Source organism: Salvelinus alpinus, chromosome 6, assembly GCF_045679555.1.
Source record: "Salvelinus alpinus chromosome 6, SLU_Salpinus.1, whole genome shotgun sequence".
Classification (NCBI taxonomy): Eukaryota; Metazoa; Chordata; class Actinopteri; order Salmoniformes; family Salmonidae; genus Salvelinus; species Salvelinus alpinus.
The window spans coordinates 46,564,624-46,590,470 of record NC_092091.1 but is presented as its reverse complement, the minus strand read 5'-3'; the positions used below and the strand labels follow the sequence as shown (position 1 = coordinate 46,590,470).

Sequence of the window (25,847 nt, the reverse complement as noted above, 5' to 3'; positions counted from 1 at the left end):
CATAAATTGTTCTTACTTTTGTTGAGCTTCCATCAGAATCTTGTACAAGGAGTCCTAAGTCGAGGATAAATCGTTGTTTGGTTTTAGAATGTCCTTTTCTCCTGTCGAATTCGTGCCACAATGCTAGCCAATGTTGATGACGTTCCCAGTTTCTCTCGACGCAAAGAACGGAAAACTCCAAAAGTCCCAATAAACGTTGAATAAACTGATGAAACTCGGTTGAAAAAACCTACTTTGATGTTTTTCTAATATGTATCAAATAAAAACAGAGCCGGATATATTAGCCGTGTATACCGAACGCTTATCATAAGACAATATGGAAGTGCTTCCCGCGCCTAGGTAGAGAAAGGAAATTCTGGACACGTCATTCCAAGAGCTCTTGTTCGACCTCAGATCAAGCTAGACACCCCATTCCACCTTCCACTGCCTGTTGACATCTAGTGGAAGGCGTATGAAGTGCATGCATATCGATAAATATTAGGCAATTGAATAGGCAGGCCCTGAAACAGAGCCTCGCTTTCAGATTTTTCACTTCCTGTCTGGAAGTTTTCTGGTTGGCTAGCTAGCTAGATCATTGATGCTGGGCTTGATTGTTTGATTGTATTTAGGATTCAGACAGCGTTCAGACATTATTAAAGAGTAGTAGGCACATCATAAATAACACATCTGATACAAATACAATATACAAATGTATTGCAAATTACCTGGAAGGTCTCCCAACCCACCCGAAAGTGAGCCCGAAAGGAGAGGTCACTGTCACCTCCTCCACATAATTCAGTATTCTCATTTTCAATCCCATCAATAGCGATTGCTACTAGGGGAAACAATGCTTCCATAGGATCGGGATCAAAATCAAAAATATCTTCCACAATTGCTGCAGCAAGCAGAGCTGATGGTCTTGCCACGTCCATTTCAGTCTTGCCAAGAACTAACCATGTTAAAAGAAATTCAACAAACTAGTTTGCTGCCAGCGTTTGCAAGCAGAAGCCTTGTTGAAGTATATATAAAACACAGGACAATCATGTATTTTACTGCATTGGGCCTTTAATATAATGTTAATTTGTATCATCAGACTTTCCCTGGGGTGTGGTTGGGTTTAATTTCTCTTATAGCTTTTGCTAAAGGAGCCAAAGTAATGGAAGCCAGGTTTTCATTCAAGTGATGAGTGCAAAGTGGAGCTGAGCGTACACATGTTATCTGAGATAAACATCTATATCTCGATTTAATTATCTCCTAAATCAGAGGAAGTATTTTTTATTATTTATTAGGATAGTTATTAGGATTCCTTGGGGTCCAAACAGGGTTAAAACAGTTGTATCACAACAAAACACAACAAGAGCACACATCATAAATAAACAACACATCATACAATACATTATTACTCTACTATTACACATTTTCAATATAAAATCCACAATACCACAACATTACAATGTGTGTGTTTTGTGTGTGTAGATTGTGTGTATTAGAGTGTGTGCGTATGCGTGTGTGTGTGTGTACACAGATTAAAGTTTGTTTTGCGGAAAAAGGCATGATTTGATGCACACTGCATATATTTTCTTATAAAAACCTGCATGTGGGTACTAATTGATATGATTATGTAGTGGATTTAAAAGTGTGTGTAATTGAATGACAGTTTTCATCAGTCTGGAGAATGTTCCATAATTGATTGAGAATACTTCATAATTAGACATGCCAATTACGAGCAATTCCACAGAAAAACACATTTTGAGGACAATACTTCAATATCCAATACTCCTTACAATGCACACCACGGACACACTTCATCTCAATACCCATTTACAATATCCATTAGGAGCTGCCTTCTTGCTCAGGTCTCCCAATGAGAAAAGTCTCAAAAGGGAGTTCCTTATTTGAATAGTTTTTTACAAAAATAACACCAACACATCCATGCTGCAACCATCCCCTCAATCATCCAACAACCACGGATCAGACATCATCGCGTCAACACCTCAACAACAGCGACAGGAAGCCGTTTAACGGCACTGGATCATCTATTCTATTTGCTCCTTCTGAGGTGGTGGCCATCTGTCTTCCGTCCTCCATTTATCATTCCTAGACAGTCTGCTGAGTGCTGGGGAGGAGGATGGGGAGGAGGACGAGGGGTCTGATAGAGAGGGAGATAGAGCAGGCGGACGGTGGGGGAGTTCGGAGTGTTATTCCCTCTGTGGCGGTGGACAGGCTCACCCCTGCTGCTCTGAGATGTCTCCACCTGCTGGGGTCTGGTACGTGTGTGCCATGTGGAGGGGCGGCCATGCTAATAAAAACCACACATTAAGAGAACCAGATGGACAGGCCCACAAACATCTGGGACGGGGAATACGTGAGAACATGGACATACTGTTTATAGTGTTTTGAGAAAGGCAAGAGATGAGGGAAGTAGATTATGACAGAAGCACATAAGTGAAGGAGCAGACCCAGCAATGAGGGTAAAAGGGATACAAAAAGAGATACATAGGTTCATTCTTGAAGTCACGCCTTAGTTCACAGGTGTTAGTTGAGGTGAAAATAAAGAAACTGCTGTGAATGATTCTCCCACACTACATGTATGTGAAGAACAAATACCTTGTTTACTGTGGTATATCACCCTGTTAAAGACAGGTGAGAGATAGATGAGAGCGTATGTTGAGGTGTAGATGAGATGTGTCAGTTAGATAATAACCAACAGGTTTACTGAGTGGGAAGAAACATGTAAACTAGTAACACACTGTTTGACGAGAGGATTTGATCGAGAGTCAGTATCGCCACTTTATACATGCCATTACCTGTAACAGTGGCATAAAGAAAGACAAGTGCATCACTAACAAGGAGATAAAGCAACATCAACAACATCCAATTTCGGTCATAGCTAAGTGCCGAGGTGATATCCAGCCACTTCAGCTGAAGTGTTACCTTGAATGAGAATGACTGCTGCAGTAGCAGCCCAGAAGATGTGCCTGTCTGCGTGTACAGAGTATCTGGCAGCTTGTCATGGGAGGGCCTCCATTGCCTCGGTGTCTGCTGCGTGTTTATCAGATCAAAAGCCTTGTTAAAGACTTATTCACACTCCACGGTCACTTTGTTACCAACCCAATTATGTCACAGCTCAATGTTTAGTCAATCAGAAGGAAGGAAAATAATACTGCCTGCGTTCTTGACTCCTCATATCAGGGTCTGGATTCATTTAATATCTTATCAGCCAGCAATATTCGTGTTCCAGAGTGGTGCAGTCGCTCAATCATTTACTCTTAATCTTTCCTCTGATATTAAGTGGTGTGAGCGTATGGTTGCATTTACAATGACACATTTATCCGGGTGACAACGTAACTAATTGAAAATGTGCGGTGAGTAGGCTCCATCTTGGACTCGTTAGCATATTTAGAAACGCAGCGGAATGGATGATATGGATGTGTGATTTCATTAAATAAACCCCAGATCTGCTAAAGGAGAAGCGCTAAAGGAGAAAGTAAACATAGAAAGGGAATATGGTAAGATCATTTTAGCTTACGTGAGGTAATGGCTAAAGTTACTCATATGGTGAGTGGAGGCTGAATGTATTTTCCATCCCCCTCAGTATTCCATGATGAACAAGGCACAGTTTTCACTGATTTGGGAAAAAACATAAAGGGAAAAATATCCATTGATCCAAGATTCAGAGAAAGCTAATTTGTTTAACCCAGATGGCCAGATGATTAAACATTGGGTCTGTGGGCGCACCCCGGGCTGGACCAAATCATACTACATCGAGGTATTGTTCTTGGCCACTATGTGCTCAGCTCAGCGCTTGGCATACACAGCAGTAGAGACAGCTGCCTAGCCCCTATTAGAGGAAAATCCAGTTGTTTTTCTGACAGCTCTGTAAATGCTATCTAAATGATACATATTAAAATGATTCTGCTCACATTCTGGACTAGCTGTTCTTTCAGAATGGGCCTGAGTCCAATATACATTTTCAGATGCTTACAATGAAAAGGGGATTGCTACGGTTATATAAAACAATTGTTTGTTATTGTCTTTTTGCCAAGTATATTTGAAATCAATGTCATGTTTTCTCATTATACACTGAGAGTACAAAACATTAAGAGCTCTTTCCATGACATAGACTGACCAGGTGAATCTAGATGAAAGCTATGATCCCTTATTGATGTTGATTGTTAAATCCACATAGATGAAGGGGAGGAGACAGGTTAAAGAAGGTTTTATAATACTAGCTTCATCTAAGCTAACATATGGAATTGTTTTAAGATGGTCATAGCATGGATCATTTAACTTCTCTGGGATATGTGGGACGGTAGCGTCCCACTTGGCCAAAAGCCAGAGAAAATGTAGCACGCCAAATTCAAATATATTACTATAAAAATCAATCTTTGATGAAATCACACATGAAAGACACCAAATTAAAGCTACACATGTTGTGAATCCAGCCAACATGTCTGATTTCAAAAAGGATTTACGGCGAAAGCACACCAAACGATTATGTTAGCTCAGTACATAGCCACAGAAAAACACAGCCATTTTCCCAGCAAAAGATAGTAGTCACAAAAAGCAGAAATAGAGATAAAATTAATCACTAACCTTTGATGATCTTCATCACATGACACTCATAGGACATCATGTTACACAATACATTTATGTTTTGTTCGATAATGTGCATATTTATATCCACAAATCTCGGTTTACATTGGCGCCATGTTCAGAAATGCCTCCAAAATATCCTAAGAAATTGCAGAGAGCCACGTCAAATAACAGAAATACTCATCATAAACTTTGATGAAAGATACATGTTTTACATATAATTAAAGATACACTTGTTCTTAATGCAATCGCTGTGTCAGATTTCAAAAAAACTTTACGTAAAAAGCACACCATGCAATAATCTGAGACGGCGCTCAAACATAACAACATTTCTCCGCCATGTTGGAGTCAACAGAAATACGAAATTACATCATAAATATTCCCTTACCGTTGACCATCTTCATCAGAATGCACTCCCAGGAATCCTAGTTCGACAACAAATCGTTGTTTTGTTCGATAATGTCCATTACTTATGTCTAAGTAGCTACTTCTGCTAGCACGTTTAGTGCACATGTCCAAATGCTCGCGCAAATGCAGGCGAACTCGGACGAAAACTTCAAAAAGTTATATAACAGGTCGAATAAATTGGTCAAACTAAGTAGAGAATCAATCTTCAGGATGTTGTTATCATATATATCCAATAACGTTCCAACCGGAGCATTCCTTCATGTCTGTAGAAGTTATGGAACGCAAGGGGATATCATGAGGAAAGCGCATGACCAGGAACTGGCAATCTGCCAGACCACTGACTCATTCCCCTCCCATCCGGCCCCACAACACAGCATAAGCTTCATTCCACATTCTACAGACTGTTGACATATAGTGGAAGGCGTAGAAGGGGCAAACAGATCCATATCTTACAGGGAATTGAATCGGGGATGAGTTGAACATTAACCTGTCTCAGAATTCTCACTTCCTGTTTGGATTTTTTCTCAGGTTTTTGCCTGCCATATGAGTTCTGTTATACTCACAGACATCATTCAAACAGTTTTAGAAACTTCAGAGTGTTTTATATCCAATAATATGCATATATTAGCATGTGGGACAGAGTAGGAGGCAGTTCACTATGGGCATGCAATTCATCCAAAAGCTAAAATGCTGCCCCCTATCCATTAAAAGTTAAGCACCCTTGGCTTTCGGTAGCTTCAAAGATTACTATCAAATGTGACTATGTGTGGATTTACAATGAAAGATGACAATGAACCGTTTTGTATTATTCAACAGCAGATGGAGGGGGATAACATATGCTGATTACACCTGCCAGATAAACCATAATCACAAAGGTGAATAATAACAGTGTTCAGTAACACTGAATATGAAAATGACTATAAACAGATAAAAACAAATATAAATTATGAGAAATACCAAATTAATAGATACATAGGGCAGTATTCAATCCGTATCACGGAAATTCAGCATTACAGCTTAATTGAAATTTAAACGCAATGTTCCAGCGTTAGAGGAGACTGCATTCGTGGCCAATTTCGTCTCAATAGGAAATTACCTTGAAGTGTTTTGCACACTATCTGTAATGTTTCAGCGATACAGATTGAACTGAGCCCATAGTCTTTAAGGTGTCTGATGGTCCCCATAGCTAGGAGGAAGGGTGGTAGCTAACACTGTACAATAATGTTAATTAATAAAGCCATTTATAAAATCTTCATTAAACTTGAGGATAACATAGGGTTCAAATGAGGAACATACTGTGCATTACCTTAATACTCACAGAGCTGATTTTCCTCATTTCCATTCAGATAACTACCTCTAGGTTCATCCAAGTTAGGATTAATTACCACACTTTCTTTGTTTTCCTCAGAACATTTTAAAGACTGCAGGAGAAAAGCTGATGGTACCAGGTAGATACATTATCTGGACTACACTATGACCACATTAAAGGGTCATTCTGCAGTTCAAATAATAACTGAGCGGTCAAGGCATTCATAAATTATATTCTTCAAGAATCAATAGATTTATATCATTAATTTAAACGTCCAAAAATGGAAGTAGGAATCACAGATTACCCCTTTTAACAATAAACTCAGAACCGGAGGGCTCTGAGGTACCAGAACACATTGAGAAAAAAAGTGACAAACACAACGTGGCTGCGCAGCAGACAGAGTAAACAGCCAAGTAGCCTACTATCTATGGTGGTGAAATGGACAGCACTCTCCAAGGTGCTGATTAATTCAAAGCATTTTAGACGTCACTGCAGTACAGTATGCCTACATACTTGAGTGTAGCTGCGGGGCTTAAACAAGTCAGAATTTCTTATAGCCCACTTTTCTAGACATCAGTGTACAGGAACAATTTAGACGTCACAGCAGAACACCCGCCATATGCATATCCACACATACTCAGCTGTGGGGCTTACCAAGACCTGAATTTCATATAATTTTTAAGACATCAATGTAGCATAAATATCACAATCTCAGAATATAACTTCAAATAAATAAATCTATGTAGGCTACAGCAGAACACATTTATGAGAATATATAAGGGGAAAGGGAGATACCTAGTCAGTTGTCCAACAATGTATTCAACTGAAATGTGTCTTCCGCATTTAACCCAACCCCTTTGAATCAAAAAGTTGCAGGGGGCTGCCTTAATCGACATCCACATCTTCTGGCGCACAGGGAACAGTGGGTTAACTGCCTTGCTCAGGGGCAGAACGACAGATTTGTACCTTGTCAGCTCAGGGATTCGATCAAGCAACCTTCAGGTTACCAGTCCAACGCTCTAACCAGGCCTCCTGCCTATGTGATAATATGAAGCACATATTCAGATTAACTTCACAGTACAGAACAAGTTTGTAAAGGAAAAACATCACATGTCAAGTCCATTTAACTCTTGACAGTCAATTTCTTGCTCAAAGCCATGAGCGGGCCTGTGGCTGTGATGTTGAGTCTCCTTCTAAGGTTGTTTGGAAGACTCTGGCTGTAGTGTCTATTTTGTTATTTTAAGTGTTAACTATAACCTGGGTGTCCTCCTTAGCTTTGTCTACAATGCAGTGCTGCTAGCTAAGGCATCGCCATCAGGATCAGTTTGCCCCTTACTCCTCTCCTCCAGCACTGACAGTTTTCTGACTAGTTCTGGGTTCGATTCACCAGGTTTCTCTGGATTTTTGTCTTCAAAATGTCATCAAACTCGATTACCTTTTCTTACCCATTTTTTATTTGGCTTTCCCACATTTCAATATCAGTAGGGAGACCACTAGCCTAGGCTAGGTGACATGATTACGTAGGGACCTCTTCACTAGCTGACCACCACTACCAAGACCTGTGTCAAGATCAGATACTTACCCCACTGGCCCTCCCCATAACCTCTAAGTACAAATAAGAGAGCAGGTCTGCAATCAGTCTGACAGGATAGGATGATTACACAGAAGGATGACCGCGCTTTTACATGATGGTCATACTGGGGAGCGGAAGAAATAACAAAGACGCAACTTGATTTAACGCTCTTCACTTTTATTAGAATGTCTACAGTGCGAACAGTGAAACAATTAATAAATCATGCCGCGAGAGGTACCGGATCCGGGTAAATAGGTGTCGGAACGAAGTCAAATCTGAGAGGATCCGGCTCAAAATAAGCACTGCCTAACATAATGTAAATGTCAACTTTAGACTTTACAGTGAGGTTCAGTTTTATTTCACTGTGGTTTTGTGTTGATGAACTCTGTTTACCTGAGGTATGCTCCAGAAACCTATGCAGGCACAGAATCCTTATTAAAAACACCAGAGGATGTGAGTAGCAGGCTGAACATAGAAAGAGCATTATTAGTATTCTGCAGCAAGGGCTGTTCATGCATCAGCATTATACTGCATTGCTGTGCAGGGTGAGGATGCTGATAAATCTACTGTATGTATGACTATGAAAAAAATATATAGATGATGATACTACTTTGTAGGTATATACAAGCCTGCACCATCACTATAAAAGTATATGTGACTCGTTTCAGGAAACTAGGCGTATGTATCGTGTCAGTACTTCACAGGAGAGGCATTAGAACGTAAACATTTATTTTTAATCAAAATGCTTTTTTGGGGGCAGAAATGTCTTATGGAACTTTCATGTGCCTTAATAATAACAAACGTGTTTGTCATCTGTAAATACAAATATTTTTTTTAACCCTTTCATGCGTGAGTTCCAAATATCTCTAACGGTCGCCCCAGCGTGAGTTTTTTTATGCACGTGATATTAGAACGTTCTCTCCATTCCAGAATGTGTTTGTTATGTAACAGTACATTTCATCCGCGCTGCCCTCAAACAAAAGCACGCAGCCTGTTTTTATTTGTCAATTTTAAATTATTTCTAACAAGTCTTTTATTTTCTAATAACAGTTTGAAATGAGGTGTGTTCCGCCTCATTCATTCACATAAAAGTAGTCATTTTTACTTTTGCGGACCAATTAATTTTTTGGACATTTCTGACCCGGACAAAATTCCCCAAACACTTCTCAATTGTTTGTGCAGGACATTTACTCATCTGCCGTCCTGCATACACGTGTTCATATTATTCCACCTGTCGCCTGCATCGAAATCAAAGTTGTTTTCGTTACCAATAATACCTTTGGAAATGTGTGCGTTTCTATCAAAGTGCCTTATTACGTTATAATAGTTTCTGCATGTCGTGTTATGTCGTTTCTACTGTAGCATCATGTTTTTGTGTATATTCCTTATAACCGCGGACACGCGATGTAACGTTACTCATTTCATAACATTTATGGTGTTATACTCAATGCTTAGGTAGCTAGCTACATTCTCCTATTAGCTCTGGAAAACAATGCTAATTGCGTCAGGGAAGTATTAGCATGTGTTGTATTTTGAAGCTACCCTGGCCTTATGACTCCCAAGTGGCACAGCGTCTCAGTGCTAGAGGCGTCACTCCAGACACCCATCTTCAAATCAAGACTGCGTTTCTATCAAAGTAAGTGCCTAATTACGTTATTGTGTCGTGTTATACCGTTTCTACTATAGCTCACTGTGTGAATGGAGCATAATATATTTGTATATATTCCTTATAACGCGAGGTAACGTTACTCACCTTTTATGGTGTTATATTCAATCGTGCTTATGTAGCTAGTTACATTATTCTATTAGTTCTGTAAAACAATGCTAAATGCGTCAGAAGTATTGGCATGTTGTATTTTGACGCTACCCTGGAAAAATTGAAAAATATCTTATACCACTTAGTCGTTTTCTGAGTGCATTCCACAAAGCTGTTTATCATCCACTGCCCCCATTTTGAGGTAATAGTCAAGCACGCAGTCTGGTTTCATGTTTCTCTGTCTGGTTTGTTTCTCTCTCCCGTCAGGTGGTCCACCTTCCCTGTGGCCGACATGGTTGCTGTATGGACAGTGGAGAGGACATGGACGTCTCGTTTGTCATGCCACTTTACTGCCAGCTGTTAACATTTCTTATTTTGTATAACGGGTCATTTAGGATGGTAGTAGCGTTGATGAAATGCAGTCGTAGCAGCAGAACTAGAAAGCAGTCTTTACTGTCACCAGGAATGTATACATTTCACTAATTGTGGTTGTCCCCCACTCCTGGCTCTCTCTTATCCTGTAGCTCCAAGGCATAGCGATTGGTCTCTACTATGTCTCCCACCAGCTCCTCTGTCAGAAACAACTTGAAGCACTCTGTCTCAGTTGGAAATGGCAAGGGGCGTTGCACTCCAGACTGGGACTCATCAAAGCAAACACCAGGGCCAGGAGGGGTGAAACAGCAGGGCCAGGAGGGGTGAAATGACTGGTGGCCTTCCAGCTACCACAGAACTCCTGTACTTCATCCACTGTTGGTATGCCTCCATCACCACCAGCATCTTCAAAGGGAACTGGGACTTTGTCAGTGGACAAGGGAAATTCAGATTCAGGGTTCTCAATGGCTACAAGGTTGGGGGGCAGCTCCTCACTGTCACTGTCAGAATCTGATTCCTGACTTTCAGACTCATTGTCAGAATTTTAAAAAATCTCCAGAATTTCCACATTTGTTTGTTGTCTCCTTTTGAAAGACATTGCTAATGCTTCAGCTCATCTCACTAGCTACATACATAAACAACAACACTGAATGGTTTAGAGTGAGAGGGTACGTGGTTGACTGCCGGCACGCGCCACTTGTATCAATAAATCACTATCAGAAAATGTTTTGTGTGGCAATTATTTGTGTATTTACGGTTTTATTCACATGTTTTCAAATCTAGGTGACAAATCATGCATTCCGATTCTTGCACAGATTGTAATGGGCACATATTATGTGTGTAAAATACTTTTTTGAAGGTTGTACTGATTATGATGAGCTAAGCTAATTCCAGCTGTGTAGTCATGTTTGTTGACGTTCAATGCATTCTGGGTTCACGTAATCGTCTGTTTGACCAAAGATGTTATAACAAAATTAGGTGAGTAAGAGCACTCGTTTTTTGAGAACTTCCGGAAATGAATGGTGGGATGTGAACGACGGTAGACGACACACCCCTTCAACATGCATACTATAAACAGACCAAACTCATCTCGTCTTCTCTTATTATCTTCGGTTTCTGTGAGGAAAAAAAATGCATGGCTGCGCGCTGAAACTAATCGTCGGATTACTTTCGATTTCTAAAAAGTGCTTTACCTAATTATTTCGATCAATGGTGTGCTCAACCGTGATGTGATTGATTATACATAGTAATTGCTATTAGCTAATTCATATTGTAGTTTATGTCAGCCGAGAGTTAGAAAATATGACTGCTTGTGTTGGGTCAATCTTTCCTCAGCGCTAGGACAAATGTAGCCTACATTTTTCCGGTTAGGATGATTGTGTTATGCTATATATTCTTCTGTGAATATCTGAACATTGAATCCAAAAATAAACTGCTCACATTCTGGACATAACTTTGTAAGGACTGTGTTTGTGTAAATAGTTTCTGAAAAAAGTGTGGCCAGCTCAAACGCTGATTGTTGCGTCATTCGAAACTGGCCGTTCTAAACGAGCGTTCTAAATGAGTGTTCTAATCACACGGGTGTGATCGTACGCTTCAGGGACCACTGTAGAACGATCACACCCGTGTGATGGTACGTGTGAAAGGGTATGAGCCTAGTTGGTGTAACCACTGAAAAAGGCAGGAACTTAACAGCTAGACATGATTGGCTAAGATAATGGATGGGCTGCATATGCCAAGAGATGAGTTCAGATTGGTCTGCCATATAGCACACTTCTGTCTACAACGCATTCAGGAAGAATTCAGACCGCTTCACCTTTTCCACATTTTGTTACATTATTATTATTCTAAAATGGATTACATAAAGTTTGGCAAAAGGCACCTAAAGGATTCTCAGACCATGAGAAACAAGATTCTCTGGTCTGATTAAACCAAGATTGAACTCTTTGGCCTGAATGCCAGGTGTCACGTCTGGAGGAAACCTAGCACCATCTCTATGCTGAAGAATGGAAATGGGAACATTCTGTTGTGGGGATGTTTTTCAGCGGCAGGGACGAGGAGACTAGTCAGGATCGAGGGAAAGATGAACGGAGAAAATTACAGAGATCATTGATGAAAACCTGCTCCAGAGCACTCAGGTCCTCAGACTGGGGCAAATGTTCAACTTCCAGCAGGACAACGACCCTAAGTACACAGACAAGACAATGCAGGAGTGGCTTCGGGACAAGTCTCTGAATGTTCTTGAGTGGCCCAGCCAGAGCCCGGACTTGAACCCAATCAAACATTTCTGGAGAGAACTGAAAATAGCTGTGCAGCGACACTCCCCATCCAACTGACAGAGCTTGAGAGGATCTGCAGAGAAGAATGGGAGAAACTCCCCAAATACAAATGTGCCAAGCTTGTAGCGTCATACCAAAGAAGACTCGAGGCTGTAATCGCTGTCAAAGGTGCTTCAACAAAGTACTGAGTAAAGGGTCTGAATACTTTTGTGAAAAAATTGCAAACATAATTTTGTGTAGATTGATGAGGAAAAATACAGCCTTATTCTAAAATGGATTAAATTGTAACGTAACAAAATGTGGAAAAAGTAAAGGGGTCTGAATACTTTCTGAATGCACTGTATAACATGAGCTGCTAATCCTTTCTAACGCAGCTTTTTTGAAAGATAACTGTATCACGAAGAACTGCAAAAGTGTAGCTAATGCACTGCACTTTCTGGAGGACCGAGTTTTGAAATCAGTTGAATGTCCGTTGGAAGCAGAGTATGATAGCTAAGGAGATATAGAACATCTTGCCAATTGAAGTATGAGGAAGGAGTCGAAAAGAGAACAGAAGGATGTTGTATAAAACACCTGTCTCCGGATTACATCAACAAACTAAGGTCTACCATGGCATCTCTGACAGAGAGGGAGAAGCTTCCATCCATGTACAGTACCAGTCAAAAGTTTGGACACACCTACTCATTCAAGGGTTTTTCTTTATTTAAAAAAAATTCTACATTGTAGAATAATAGTGAAGACTTCAAAACTATGAAATAACACATGTAGAATCCAAAAAAGTGTTAAACAAATCCTAATGTATTGTGTATTTTAGATTCTTCAAAGTAGCCACCTTTTTTCTTGGTGACAGCTTTGCACACTCTTGGCATTCTGTCAACCAGCTTCATGAGGTAGTCAACTGGAATGTAATTTCTTTCCTTCTTAATGCGTTTGAGCCAATCAATTGTGTTGTGACAAGGTAGGGGTGGTATACAAAAGATAGCCCTATTTGGTCAAAGACCAAGTCCATATTATGTCAAGAACAGCTCAAATAAGCAAAGAGAAATGACAGTCCATCATGACTTTAAGACATTAAGGTAAGTCAATGCGGAAAATGTCATGTCAGTGCAGTCGCAAAAACCACCAAGGGCTATGATGAAACTGGCTCTCATGAGGACCGCCACAGGAAAGGAAGACCCTCTGCTGCAGAGGATAAGTTAGAGTTACCAGCCCAAATCATGCTTCACAGAGTTCAAGTAACAGACACATCAACTGTTAATAGGAGACTGCATGAATCAGGCCTTCTTTATTTTTGTTATTTAACTAGTTTAGAACAAATTCTTATTTTACAATGACAGCCTACCCGGCCAAGCCCTAACCCAGACGACACTGGGCCAATTGCGCTCTGTCATGACGTTGCCTGCTTGGGTATTGCAAACCCCATCCCCCTCTCCCTGCCTCTCCCTTTCCTCCTTCAACCCATGCTATGATCACAGAGAGACGTCGTAAATTCCTGAGAATCTCCTCATGGCCAAACAGTATTAGGGAGAGGGTAAACTTTCAGGACAAAGGAATTTTCTTCCACCTCACAGAACTTGAGGTACGAACATATTTCATGTTCCTGCAAAAGTATAAAAGATCGGTGGAGAGTCCAGCTATTAACATGCCCGTTTGTCACCACGTGGGAAACTCATGTGAGACTGTGGGGCTACATTACCATACCGCTGTTTATATAATAACCTCAGATATGAGGTTTACATCTGTTTGTTGTATAAAATGAATGAGTGAGTATGATACTGTTTGTATAATTGTGTAATATGATTTTGGACTGTTTAATGAAGAAAAATACAAATCCCTTTTGTATTTGAACTAAATCCAAGGACCGCCCCTTAGCCCAGTACAGGTCAGACATCCAAGGACAGCCCCTTCCTGCTATCTGAATAAAAGCCATCTCTGAGAAATTATCATTAGACCATGTTTATCCTCCATGGGGAGAACGAAGGTTAAGTACCATTGCTGAATCTTTAACCATACCACGTGGTTAAACTCTTAGATGAATAAGAACAAGTCTTTGATATTGACTACTAGTCTGCAGCTAGGAATTCGGTATCATTGAACGCGAAGAAAGACAACCGCCGAAACATCCATTCTATAACGAATGTCACTCTGAACTATCCACAATAACCGAGACAGAAGGAACTCCAACCAAAACTAACTTCTCTCCAACGATTAAGACGACACACAATGAGCGTAAATATATACAGTGGGGAGAACAAGTATTTGATACACTGCCGATTTTGCAGGTTTTCCTACTTACAAAGCATGTAGAGGTCTGTAATTTTTATCATAGGTACACTTCAACTGTGAGAGACGGAATCTAAAACAAAAATCCAGAAAATCACATTGTATGATTGTTAAGTAATTAATTTGCATTTTATTGCATGACATAAGTATTTGATACATCAGAAAAGCAGAACTTAATATTTGGTACAGAAACCTTTGTTTGCAATTACTAGAGCATCATGACTGATGTTCCTGGTCAGTTCTTGAATGCTAGGTGTTGCACACACTGCTAGCAGGGATTTTGAGCCGCACTCCTACAACCTACAGATCTGTCTCCAGATCCTTCAGGTTCATCGGGGCTGTCGCATGGGCAATACGGAGTTTCAGCTCCCTCCAAAGATTTTCTATTGGGTTCAGGTCTGGAGACTGGCTAGGCCACTCCAGGACCTTGAGATGCTTCTTACGGAGCCACTCCTTAGTTGCCATGGCTGTGTGCTTCGTGTCGTTGTCATGCTGGAAGACCCAGCCACGACCCATCTTCAATGCTCTTACTGAGGGAAGGAGGTTGTTGGCCACGATCTCGCGATACATGGCCCCATCCATCCTCCCCTCAATACGGTGCAGTCGTCCTGTCCCCTTTGCAGAAAAGCATCCCCAAAGAATGATGTTTCCACCTCCATGCTTCACGGTTGGGATGGTGTTCTTGGGGTTGTACTCATACTTCTTCTTCCTCCAAACACGGCGAGTGGAGTTAGACCAAAAAGCTCTATTTTTGTCTCATCAGACCACATGACCTTCTCCCATTCCTCCTCTGGATCATCCAGATGGTCATGTGGCAAACTTCAGACAGAGCCTGGACATGCACGTGGCTTAAGCAGGATCTGCGTGCGCTGCAGGATCTTTAATCCATGACGGCGTAGTGTGTTACTAATGGTTTTCTTTGAGACTGTGGTCCCAGCTCTCTTCAGGTCATTGACCAGGTCCTGCCGTGTAGTTCTGGGCTGATCCCTCGCCTTCCTCATGATCATTGATGCCCCACGAGGTGAAATCTTGCATGGAGCCCCAGACCGAGGGTGATTGACCGTCATCTTGAACTTCACATTTGTGGCCTGCTGGAGGTCATTTTGCAGGGCGCTGGCAGTGCACCTCCTTGCACAAAGGCGGAGGTAGCGGTCCTGCTGCTGGGTTGTTGCCCTCCTACGGCCTCCTCCACGTCTCCTGATGTACTGGCCTGTCTCCTGGTAGCGCCTCCATGCTCTGGACACTACGCTGACAGACACAGCAAACCTTTTTGCCACAGCTCGCATTGATGTGCCATCCTGGATGAACTGCACTACCTGAGCCACTTGTGTGGGTTGTAGACTCTGTCTCATGCTACCACTAGAGTGAGAGCACCGCCAGCATTCAAAAGTGACCAAAACATCAGCCAGGAAGCATAGGAACTGAGAAGTGGTCTGTGGTCACCACCTGCAGAATCACTCCTTTTTTGGGGGTGTCTTGCTAATTGCCTATAATTTCCACCTTTTGTCTATTCCATTTGCACAACAGCATGTGAAATGTATTGTCAATCAGTGTTGCTTCCTAAGTGGACAGTTTGATTTCACAGAAGTGTGATTGACTTGGAGTTACATTGTGTTGTTTAAGTGTTCCCTTTATTTTTTTGAGCAGTGTATATTGATTGCAATTGTTCCCGAATGAGTGAGCGTTCATGTGTAAAGGATTAGCATGTCAATTGTTATAATTATGAACTCTATAGTGACTTCTTGGTCGAACGCCAATTTTTCCTTTGTCTAACAAGCCGCCATGCCGGTTCAGCCCACTAGGGCATATTTCTCCCATCATTTCATGTAACTATTTTTAAGTTTGTTTGTTTATGCATTTCTGTGAATTAATTAGTTAGTAATAAATAAATGATTTAAGACAATTGATGTATGGATGACTCAGTGAAGACTGGGTTCGTGCAGATAACCAACAATTTACGACGTTTGGAATGAGACTAACGTGAGGTAAAAATAAATAAATCATTAATCAGAAGACTATTGATCAGATATGAAAATATCTGAAAGGTTATATTGGGAAATTATAACTTTGTAATCTGACTACTTTCCCTGGTGCCCTCGAATTCATAGTTAATTAGTTACGTTACAACTCAGTTGATCGCGTAATCCCTAATTACAGGAATCTTTGATAAAAACTATAAGTCTTCAATTTAATGATAGCAAAGACACGACAGCCCTATGGGACTCGCAATCACAGACAGATGTGATGCAGCCTGGTTTCGAACCAGGGACTGCAGTGACAACTCTTGCACTGAGATGCAGTGCCTTAGACTGCTGCGCCACTCAGGAGCCCATGTATAAATTTCTGCAAAGAAACCACTACTAAAGGACACCAGTAATAAGAAGAGACTTGCTTGGGTCAAGAAACACAAGCAATGGACATTAGACATTCCATAAATTAACAAGGCACACCTGCTAATTTAAATGCATTTCAGGTGACTACCTCATGAAGCTAGTTGAGAGAATGCCAAGAGTGTGCAAAGCTGTCATCAAGGCAAAGGGTGGCTACTTTGAAGAATCTCAAATCTCAAATATATTTTGATTTGGTTAACACTTTTTTGGTTTCTACATGATTCCATATATGTTATTTCATGGTTTTGATGTCTTCAATATTATTTTACAATGTAGAGAATAGTTCAAATAAAGAAAAACACTTGAATGAGTAGGTGTGTACAAACCTTTGACTGGTACTGTATATTAAATACATTTTTAAATGGATGGGTTTATTGGTTGTCTAAATACACCAGTTATGTTATTTTGGACCACCAGGCTGCTGATGTCATTCAGCCTGTGTTTTTTGTGTTGATGCTTTTTCATAACGACACTGACAATAGAATGTTCAATGCGACAACTGTCTACAGACATGTCGATAGACGTAGCTGTCACGACTTCCGCCGAAGTCAGTTCCTCTCCTTGTTCGGGCGGCGTTCGGCGGTCGACGTCACCGGTCTTCTAGCCATCGCCGATCCACCTTTAAATTTCCATTTGTTTTGTCTTGTTTTCCCACACACCTGGTTTACATTCCCTCATTATTTGACGTGTATATAACCTTCTGTTCCCCCCATGTCTGTGTGTGGAATTGTTTGTTGTTACGTGTATGTGCACGTCAGACTGGTTTGCGCCGGGTTATGTGAACCCGTATTTGTTTAGTGTTCTGTGTGTTTGTTCGCCGTATTAAAGGGCTCCGTTTGCTACCCAAATTCTGCTCTCCTGCGCCTGACTTCCCTGCAGCTAGTTACGCATACCTTACAGTAGCATAAGCCAGCCTTTAGTCTCAAAATATTTGGTTGTTTAATACACTACCGTACTCACTCTGCTTAGCACATGGCCTCAAATGTAAATCCTTAAAGATATGGGTGGGGCTAAGGCTTAGGAGGGTGTGAACCATGCTGAATGGGTGTAGACAAAGAACTCTCCAGTTGGTGTACCAAAACATTTAATGGTCATTTTCTCAAAAGTGGGTTTACAAGTTTATCAACTTTCAAAGCAGAATTTCTTTCCCATTGTTCATCAACATTAGTGTATGATATACAATTTTCTAGTTCTGAGTCTCTACTTTTATCCAATGTAATACACATAATTTCAAATTCTGCTACATAAGACCGATTTGAGCCAGTCGGTCAGACTTATGAACTTTATGAACAGTCACAAAATGTTTCTCTCCTGACATTGGAGTCTAAAGTCTGTCAGACCCATTAAAAGTGAACAGGCCTCTGTATTAAATACGTACATTATTACAGGACTGGAGTATTGTACTGTGTGTTGGATAATTAGCTGGGTGAGGAAGTGACAGGCTGGTCTAAACTCGTGGTTGGACCTGTAAAGCCCTGGTGCACCTGTCTGTGGTGCTTTAATTAAACACAGAGAACAGACCCTGGTAGAGAGACTTCAGGACCAACAGCAGTCACCACCATCTGCATCTCCATCATTAGCTTTTTAGAAATGATGGAAACATCTTATTTATTAAGGAATTATGATGTGAATGAAATGCAATGTTGACTTCTGGAAACAAAGTTCTGGAAATAAGGCATGGTTCAATCTTGATGAAATGACATGAAGAAATAACTCTGTTTCTGTGTATTCTTGATTCTAAAACGTTAAACCATATGCAGCTGTCTGTCTGCAGCCCTACAGTGAAACAGCCTCTGCTGAGAGACAGTGAGGGACAGCGAAAGAGAGAGAGAAAGAGAAGGAAGTAATAGGAGACAGAGAGAAGGGAGAGGGAACAAAGGAGAGAGAGACAGGCGTCAGCAAAGAGATGTCGATGTTAGAGCAGGGAGCCTAACAACATCTGTCTCAATGAGCTTACTGCTTCACCTATATTCCGGAATTCTCCCTCTGCATCGGCTTTAATAAGGACTCTATTGTAATAAACCTAACACAATGGTAAATTAGAAATCTTTTAGCTATTTTCACAACTAGAATTATGGGTGCAATCAGTGGTGGAAAAAGTACTCAAATCTCATACTTGAGTAAAAGTAAAGATACCTTCATAGAAAATGACTCAAGTAAAAGTGAGTCACCCAGTAAAATACTAATTGAGTAAAAGTCTAAAAGTATTTGGTTTTAAATATACTTAAGAATCAAAAGTAAAAGTATGAATTATTTAAAATTCCTTATATTAAGCAAACCAGACGGCACAATTTTCTTGTTTTTTAAATTTTTGGATAGCCAGGGTCACACACCAACACTCAGAAAAACAAAGCATTTGTGTTTAGTGTGCGAATTTGACCATTTTCTGTCCTGCTAAGCATTCAAAATGTAATGTGTACTTTTGGGAAAATGTATGGAGTACAAAGTACATCATTTTCTTTCAGAATGTAGTGAAGTAAAATTAAATGTTGTCGTAGTAAAGTAAAGTACAGATACCCCGAAAAACGACTTAAGTAAAAATACTTTAAAATACTACTTAAGTACTTTAAATACTACTTAAGTACTGGGCGCAATAGCTGCCGGTGGGACGAAAGGGCTTGGTTTAGATGAATAAAAAATTTGAAGGTGTGTCGAGGTTGATCCCTCACTGGCCAATCAGAACATACTCCATGGATAAATATGTGGTTGCTTCCAGATGTTACAGCCTTATTCTAAAATTCATTAAATCGTTTTTTTTCTCTCTCATCAATCTACACACAATACCCCAATAATGACAAAGCAAAAACAGGTCGAGAATTTTTTATAATTTATATAAATAAAAAACTGAAATATCACATTTACATAAGTATTCAGACACTTTACTCAATACTTTGTTGCAGCACCTTTGGCAACAATTACTGCATTGAGGAAGCGATTACAGCATTGAGTCTTCTTGGGTATGATGCCCTGGCTGGGCCACTCAAGGACATTCCGAGACTTGTCCCAAAGCCACTCCTGCATTGTCTTGGCTGCGTGCTTAGTGTCATTGTCTCCCAGCCTCTGATGCTGAAGAACATCACCACAGCATGATGCTGCCACCACCATGCTTCACCATCGGGATGGTGACAGGTTTCCTCCAGACATGACGCTTGGTATTCAGGCCAATCTTGTTTTCATCAGACCAGAGAATCTTGTTTCTCATGGTCTGAGAGTCTTTAAGTGGCTTTTTGGAAACAGGATGCACCTGAGCTCATTTTCGATTCTCATGGATTTTTTTTTATTTGCAATAATTTCTAAAAACCTGTTATAACTTCGTCATTATGGGGTATTGTGTGTAGATTGATGAAGAAAAACATGAATTTGATCAATTTTAGAATAAGGCTGTAACGTAACAAAATGTGGGGGTCTGAATACTTTCCGAAGGCATTGTATATATTGTGTTGTCATCACAGGAGGCTGTTGAGGGGAGGATGGCATATTGGCGCACGTTTTTAAGGACACACCTCAAATATTGCCACCCCTCCCATCTCGTCGCAAGCCAGATGATGTTAAACAGGTCAATTGCAGAACCTGGCGTAATGGCTGGAAAATGCCATTGCGCCGTTTTTTTATGTGACGAAATTGCAAACTAACATGTGCTTGACACTTGCGCCTCCTTAGCACCAGCCAAGAATAAATCCCTAAAAGTCAGCAGTGACATCAAAGCTGTCGGAGGCAGGCATTTCTAGCCGTCCTCAGATGCAGACTGGAATAAAGTTGGACAGAAAACCTGACTCAAATGACAGAAACAAGGAACAATGGCTTTATATGTGCTGCCAAGCAGAGAGGACTTTGAAAGGAAATCAGGGCTGGCTGTCAAGAAAGGTTTTTATTTCCCTTTTGAAAGGACTGACAGAATTTAGCTGACGACTGAATGGTATGGGTCTTTAGAAATATTAGGTAAAAATACGCATGGTTTGTCCGTCTGTTCTGTATCATACAGCACTACGTATACATGTTTGGATTTTGGTATTTATTAGGATCCCCATTAGCCACTGAAAAAGCATCAGCTACTCTTCCTGGGGTCCACATGAAACATGACATTATATATAGTACAGAACATTATTAGTCAAGGACTGAAATACATACATTTAAAACCTCACACATAGTCTAAATATCAGTTCAAACACACAATATAGTAATGTGCAAAGAACAATACAAGATATATAAAATGTCTATGTCTCTTCACAGTCCCATTTGTGGTGTTCTTTTATCTGTTTTTTGAAACTGGTTTTATTGCTGGCTTGAGTTACCTGGGGTGGCAGAGAGTTCCATTTAGTCATGGCTCTATTTAACACAGTGCGTTTCCCAGCTTCTGTTCTGGACCTGAGGACTGTGAAGAAACCGAGATGAGATCCTCAGAGCCGTTGTGAGACCATATGGTGACACATGCACATTTGTGGCCTGCTGGAGGTCATTTTGCAGGGCTCTGGCAGTGCTCCTCCTGCTCAAAGGCGGAGGTAGCGGTCCTGCTGCTGGGTTGTTGCCCTCCTACGGCCTCCTCCACGTCTCCTGATGTACTGGCCTGTCTCCTGGTAGCGCCTCCATGCTCTGGACACTACACTGACAGACACAGCAAACCTTCTTGCCACAGCTCGCATTGATGTGCCATCCTGGATGAGTTGCACTACCTGAGCCACTTGTGTCGGTTGTAGACTCCGTCTCATGCTACCACTAGAGTGAGAGCACCACCAGCATTCAAAAGTGACCAAAACATCAGCCAGGAAGCATAGGAACTGAGAAGTGGTCTGTGGTCACCACCTGCAGAATCACTCCTTTATTGGGGGTGTCTTGCTAATTGCCTATAATTTCCACCTTTTGTCTATTCCATTTGCACAACAGCATGTGACATTTATTGTTAATCAGTGTTGCTTCCTAAGTGGACAGGTTGATTTCACAGAAGTGTGATTGACTTGGAGTTACATTGTGTTGTTTAAGTGTTCCCTTTATTTTTTTGAGCAGTGTATAATAGCCATATCTAGAAAAACCAAAGTTACAAAGACTGGACCTAAAATTGTGTATAAACGATCATACAAGAGGTTATGCGATGATTCCAATGTCGAAGATTCGAAAAATATTTGTTGGTCTGATGTGTGTAATGAGGAACATCCTGACGCTGCACTTGAAGCATTTACAGTGCATTCGGGAAAGTATTCAGACCCCTTGACATTTTCAACATTTTGTTACATTACTGCCTTATTCTACGATTGATTTAAAAAAATTCTCAATAGCCCATAAAAAAAATGTTTTTTAGAATATTTTTGCATATGTATTAGAAACAAAAAACTGAAATAAAAAATGTACATAAGTATTCAGACCCTTTACTCAGTACTACGTTGAAGCAGTGATTACAGCCTCGAGTCTTCTTGGGTATGACGCTACAAGCTTGGCATATCTGTATTTGGGGAGTTTCTCCCATTCTTCTCTGCAGATCCTCTCAAGCGCTGTCAGGTTGGATGGGGAGCGTGGCTTCACAGCTATTTTCAGTTCTCTCCAGAGATTTTCGATTGGGTTCAAGTCTCAGCTCTGGCTGGGCCACTCAAGGACATTGGGAGACTTTTCACGAAGCCACTCCTGTGTTGTCTTGACTGTGTGCTTAGGGTCGTTGTCTTGTTGGAATGTTTTCATCAAGTATCTCTCTGTACTTTGTTGCATTTATCTTTCCCTTGATCCTGACTAGTCTCCCAGTCTCTGCCGCTGAAAAACATCCCCACAGCATGATGCAGCAACCACCATGCTTCCCCGTAGAGATGGTGCCAGGTTTACACCAGACGTGACGCTGGAAATTCAGGAAAAATTCAATCTTGGTTTGATCAGACCAGAGAATTTTGTTTCTCACGGCCTGAGTCCTAGGTGCTTTTTTGGAAAACTCAAAGCGGACTGTCATGTGACTTTTTACTGAGGAATGGCCACTTTACCATAATGGCCTGATTGGTGGAGTGGTGCAGAAATGGTTGTCCTTCTGGAATGTTCTCCCATCTCCACAGAGGAACTCTGGAGCTCTGTCAGAGTGACCATCGGGTTCTTGGTCACCTCCCTGACCAAGGCCCTTCTCAACCCGACTGCTCAGTTTGTACGGACGGCCAGCTCTAGAAAGAGACTTGGTGTTTCCAACCTTCTTCCATTTAAGAATGGAAGAAGAATGAGGTCTTGGGGACCTTTAATGCTGCAGACATTTTTTGGTGCCCTTCACCAGATCGTTGCCTCAACACAATCCTGTCTCGGAGCTCAACTGTGGGACCTTATATAGACAGTTGTTTTCCTTTCCAAATCATGTCCAATCAATTGAATTTATCTGTGGTATGACTTAAAGATTGCTGAACCCATCCAAGTTGAAGGAGCTGGAGCAGTTTTGCCTTGAAGAATGGGCAAAAATCCGAGTGGCTAGATGTGCCAAGCTTATATAGACATACCCCAAGAGACTTGCAGCTGTAATTGACTTATTGACTTTGGGGGGTGAATAGTTATGCACGCTCAAGTTTTCAGTTTTTTTGTCTTATTTCTTGTTTGTTTCACAATAAAACATATTTTGCATCTTCAAAGTGGTAGGCATGTTGTGTAAATCAAATGATACAAACCCCCCCAAAAAATATATATTTTAATTCCAGGATGTAAGACAACAAAGTAGGGAAAATGCCAAGGTGGGTGAATACTTTCGCAAGCCACTGTTGATGATAAACTGTATGACTGAGAGGGAAGAGGCAAAGGGAATCTAAAATACTGTGTCTTACAACACAGCAGACTAGCAAACGTACAGTAAATTGAGAAATCACGGAACTAAACTAACCAAAAAGAAGAAACTATATTATGGAAAAATGTTATCTGATATTTAATTATTTATTTAACTAGGCAAGTCAGTTAAGAAGAAATTCTTATTTTCAATGACAGCCTAGGAACAGTTGGTTAACTGCCTTTTTCAGGGGCAGAAGTTCAGATTTTTACATTGTCAGCTCGGGGATTCGATCTTGCAACCTTTCGTTTACTAGTCCAAAGCTCTAAACACTAGGCTACCTGCCACCCCATATAAAGAATGATAGTAAAAAGGTCTGGAGTACTTTAAATTAAATTCTAGGCAAAAAAAGCACACTCGGCATATGCTTTGTTGGTAACAAAACCCTTTGATATCACCAACCACTTTATAAAAACAGTTTGTCGACAAGATTAGCAATCTTAGGCATGATATGCAAACAACAAATGCTGAGCCTTCATATTCATGCACAATGGACCAAATAATGAAAGACAAGCACCGTAGTTTTGAGTTCCACAAAGTGCATGTGGAAGAGGTGAAAGCATTGTTGCTATCTAGAAATAAGGACAAACCACCTGATACTGACAACCTGGATGGTAAATTGCTGAGTTTGGTAGTGGAGTACATTGTGACTCCTGTTTGCCACATCATTCAATTTAAGCCTAGAAGATGGTGTGGGCCTTCAGACATGAAGGGAGGCAAAGGTCATTCCACTTCCCAAGAATAGCAAAGCACCCTTTTATGGTTCAAACTGCCATCCAATCAGCCTGTTACAAGTGCTTAGCAAACTTTTGGAAAAATTGTATTTGATCAAATACAAAGTTATTTTACAGAAAACAAATTAACAACAGACTTTCAGCATGCTTATAGGGAAGGGAACGCAACATGCTCGGCATTGACAAAAATGACGGAAGATTGGCTGAAAGTAGTTGATAGTAAGAAGGTTGTGGGAGATGTTTTTTTTTTTACTTCAGTGCAGTTTTTGATGTCTTTGATCATAACCTAGTGCTGAAAAAACGTAGGTGTTATGGATTTGCATCCATTCTGTTTTTACTAATGACTTTCCACTGACCTTGAATACACCCTGTGTGTCTACGTACGCAGACAACTCAACAGTATACACGTCAGTTGCAACAGTAAAATAAATAACTGACACACCTTAACATAGAGCTCCAGTCAGTTTTAGAATGGGTAAGTAGCAATAGGCTGGTGCTAAATACCTCAAAAACCAAAAACATACATTTTGGCACAAATCACTCACTCAACACTAAATGTAATTTACATCTATTATCTAATCATGTGGCGATTGAGCAAGTTGAGGAGACTAAATTGTGGTTGTAACCCTAGATAGAAAGCTGTCATGGTCAAAACGTATAGACTCAATTGTTGCTAAAATGAAAAACGTCAGTCCATGATAGGGCATTGCTCTGCCTTCTTGATATCTCAGTCGACCAGACAGCTCCTACAGGCCCTAGTTTTGTCGCACTTGGGCTACTGCCCAGCTGTGTGGTCATGGCGGCAAAAAGGAACATAGGTAAATTGCAGTTGGTCCAGAACAAAGCAGCACGTATCGCACTTAGATGTACACGGAGGGCAAGTGTCAGTAACATGCATGTCAATCTCTCCTGGCTCAAAGTTGAGGAGAGATTGACTGCAACACTATTGATATTTATGCAAGGTATTAATGTGTTGAAGGTACGGAACTCTCTGTTCAAGCAGTTGTCACACAGTTTGGACACCAGTCTCAACGTCAACAGTGAAGTGGTGACTCCGGGATGCTGGCCTTCTATCCAGTGCCTGTGTTCTTTTGCCCATCTTAATATTTTATTTTTATTGGCCAGTCTGAGACATGCCTTTTTCTTTGCAACTCTGCCTAGAAGCTCAGCATCCCGGAGTAGCCTCTTCACTGTTGACGTTGAGACTGGTGTTTTGCGGGTACTATTTATTGAAGCTGCCAGTTGAGGACTTGTGAGGCATCTGTTTCTCAAACTAGACACTGTAATGTACTTGTCCTCTTGCTCAGTTGTGCACTTCAATCTTCAATCAGAACAACAGTTTTCAACTGTGCTAACCTAATTTAAAAAGGGTTTTCTAATGATCATTAGCCTTTTAAAA

The 25,847-nt window shown here is 40.8% G+C and overlaps 1 long non-coding RNA gene across 1 annotated transcript; it reads left to right on the top strand.

Annotated features, from left to right (window-relative positions):
• Window positions 1-8,700: 8,700 nt before the first annotated feature.
• LOC139578756 (uncharacterized) lies at window positions 8,701-10,719 on the top strand. The gene is made up of 2 exons (XR_011675613.1): window positions 8,701-9,501; window positions 9,889-10,719. It is a non-coding gene; the product is annotated as an uncharacterized lncRNA (long non-coding RNA).
• The last annotated feature ends 15,128 nt before the right edge of the window (window positions 10,720-25,847 follow it).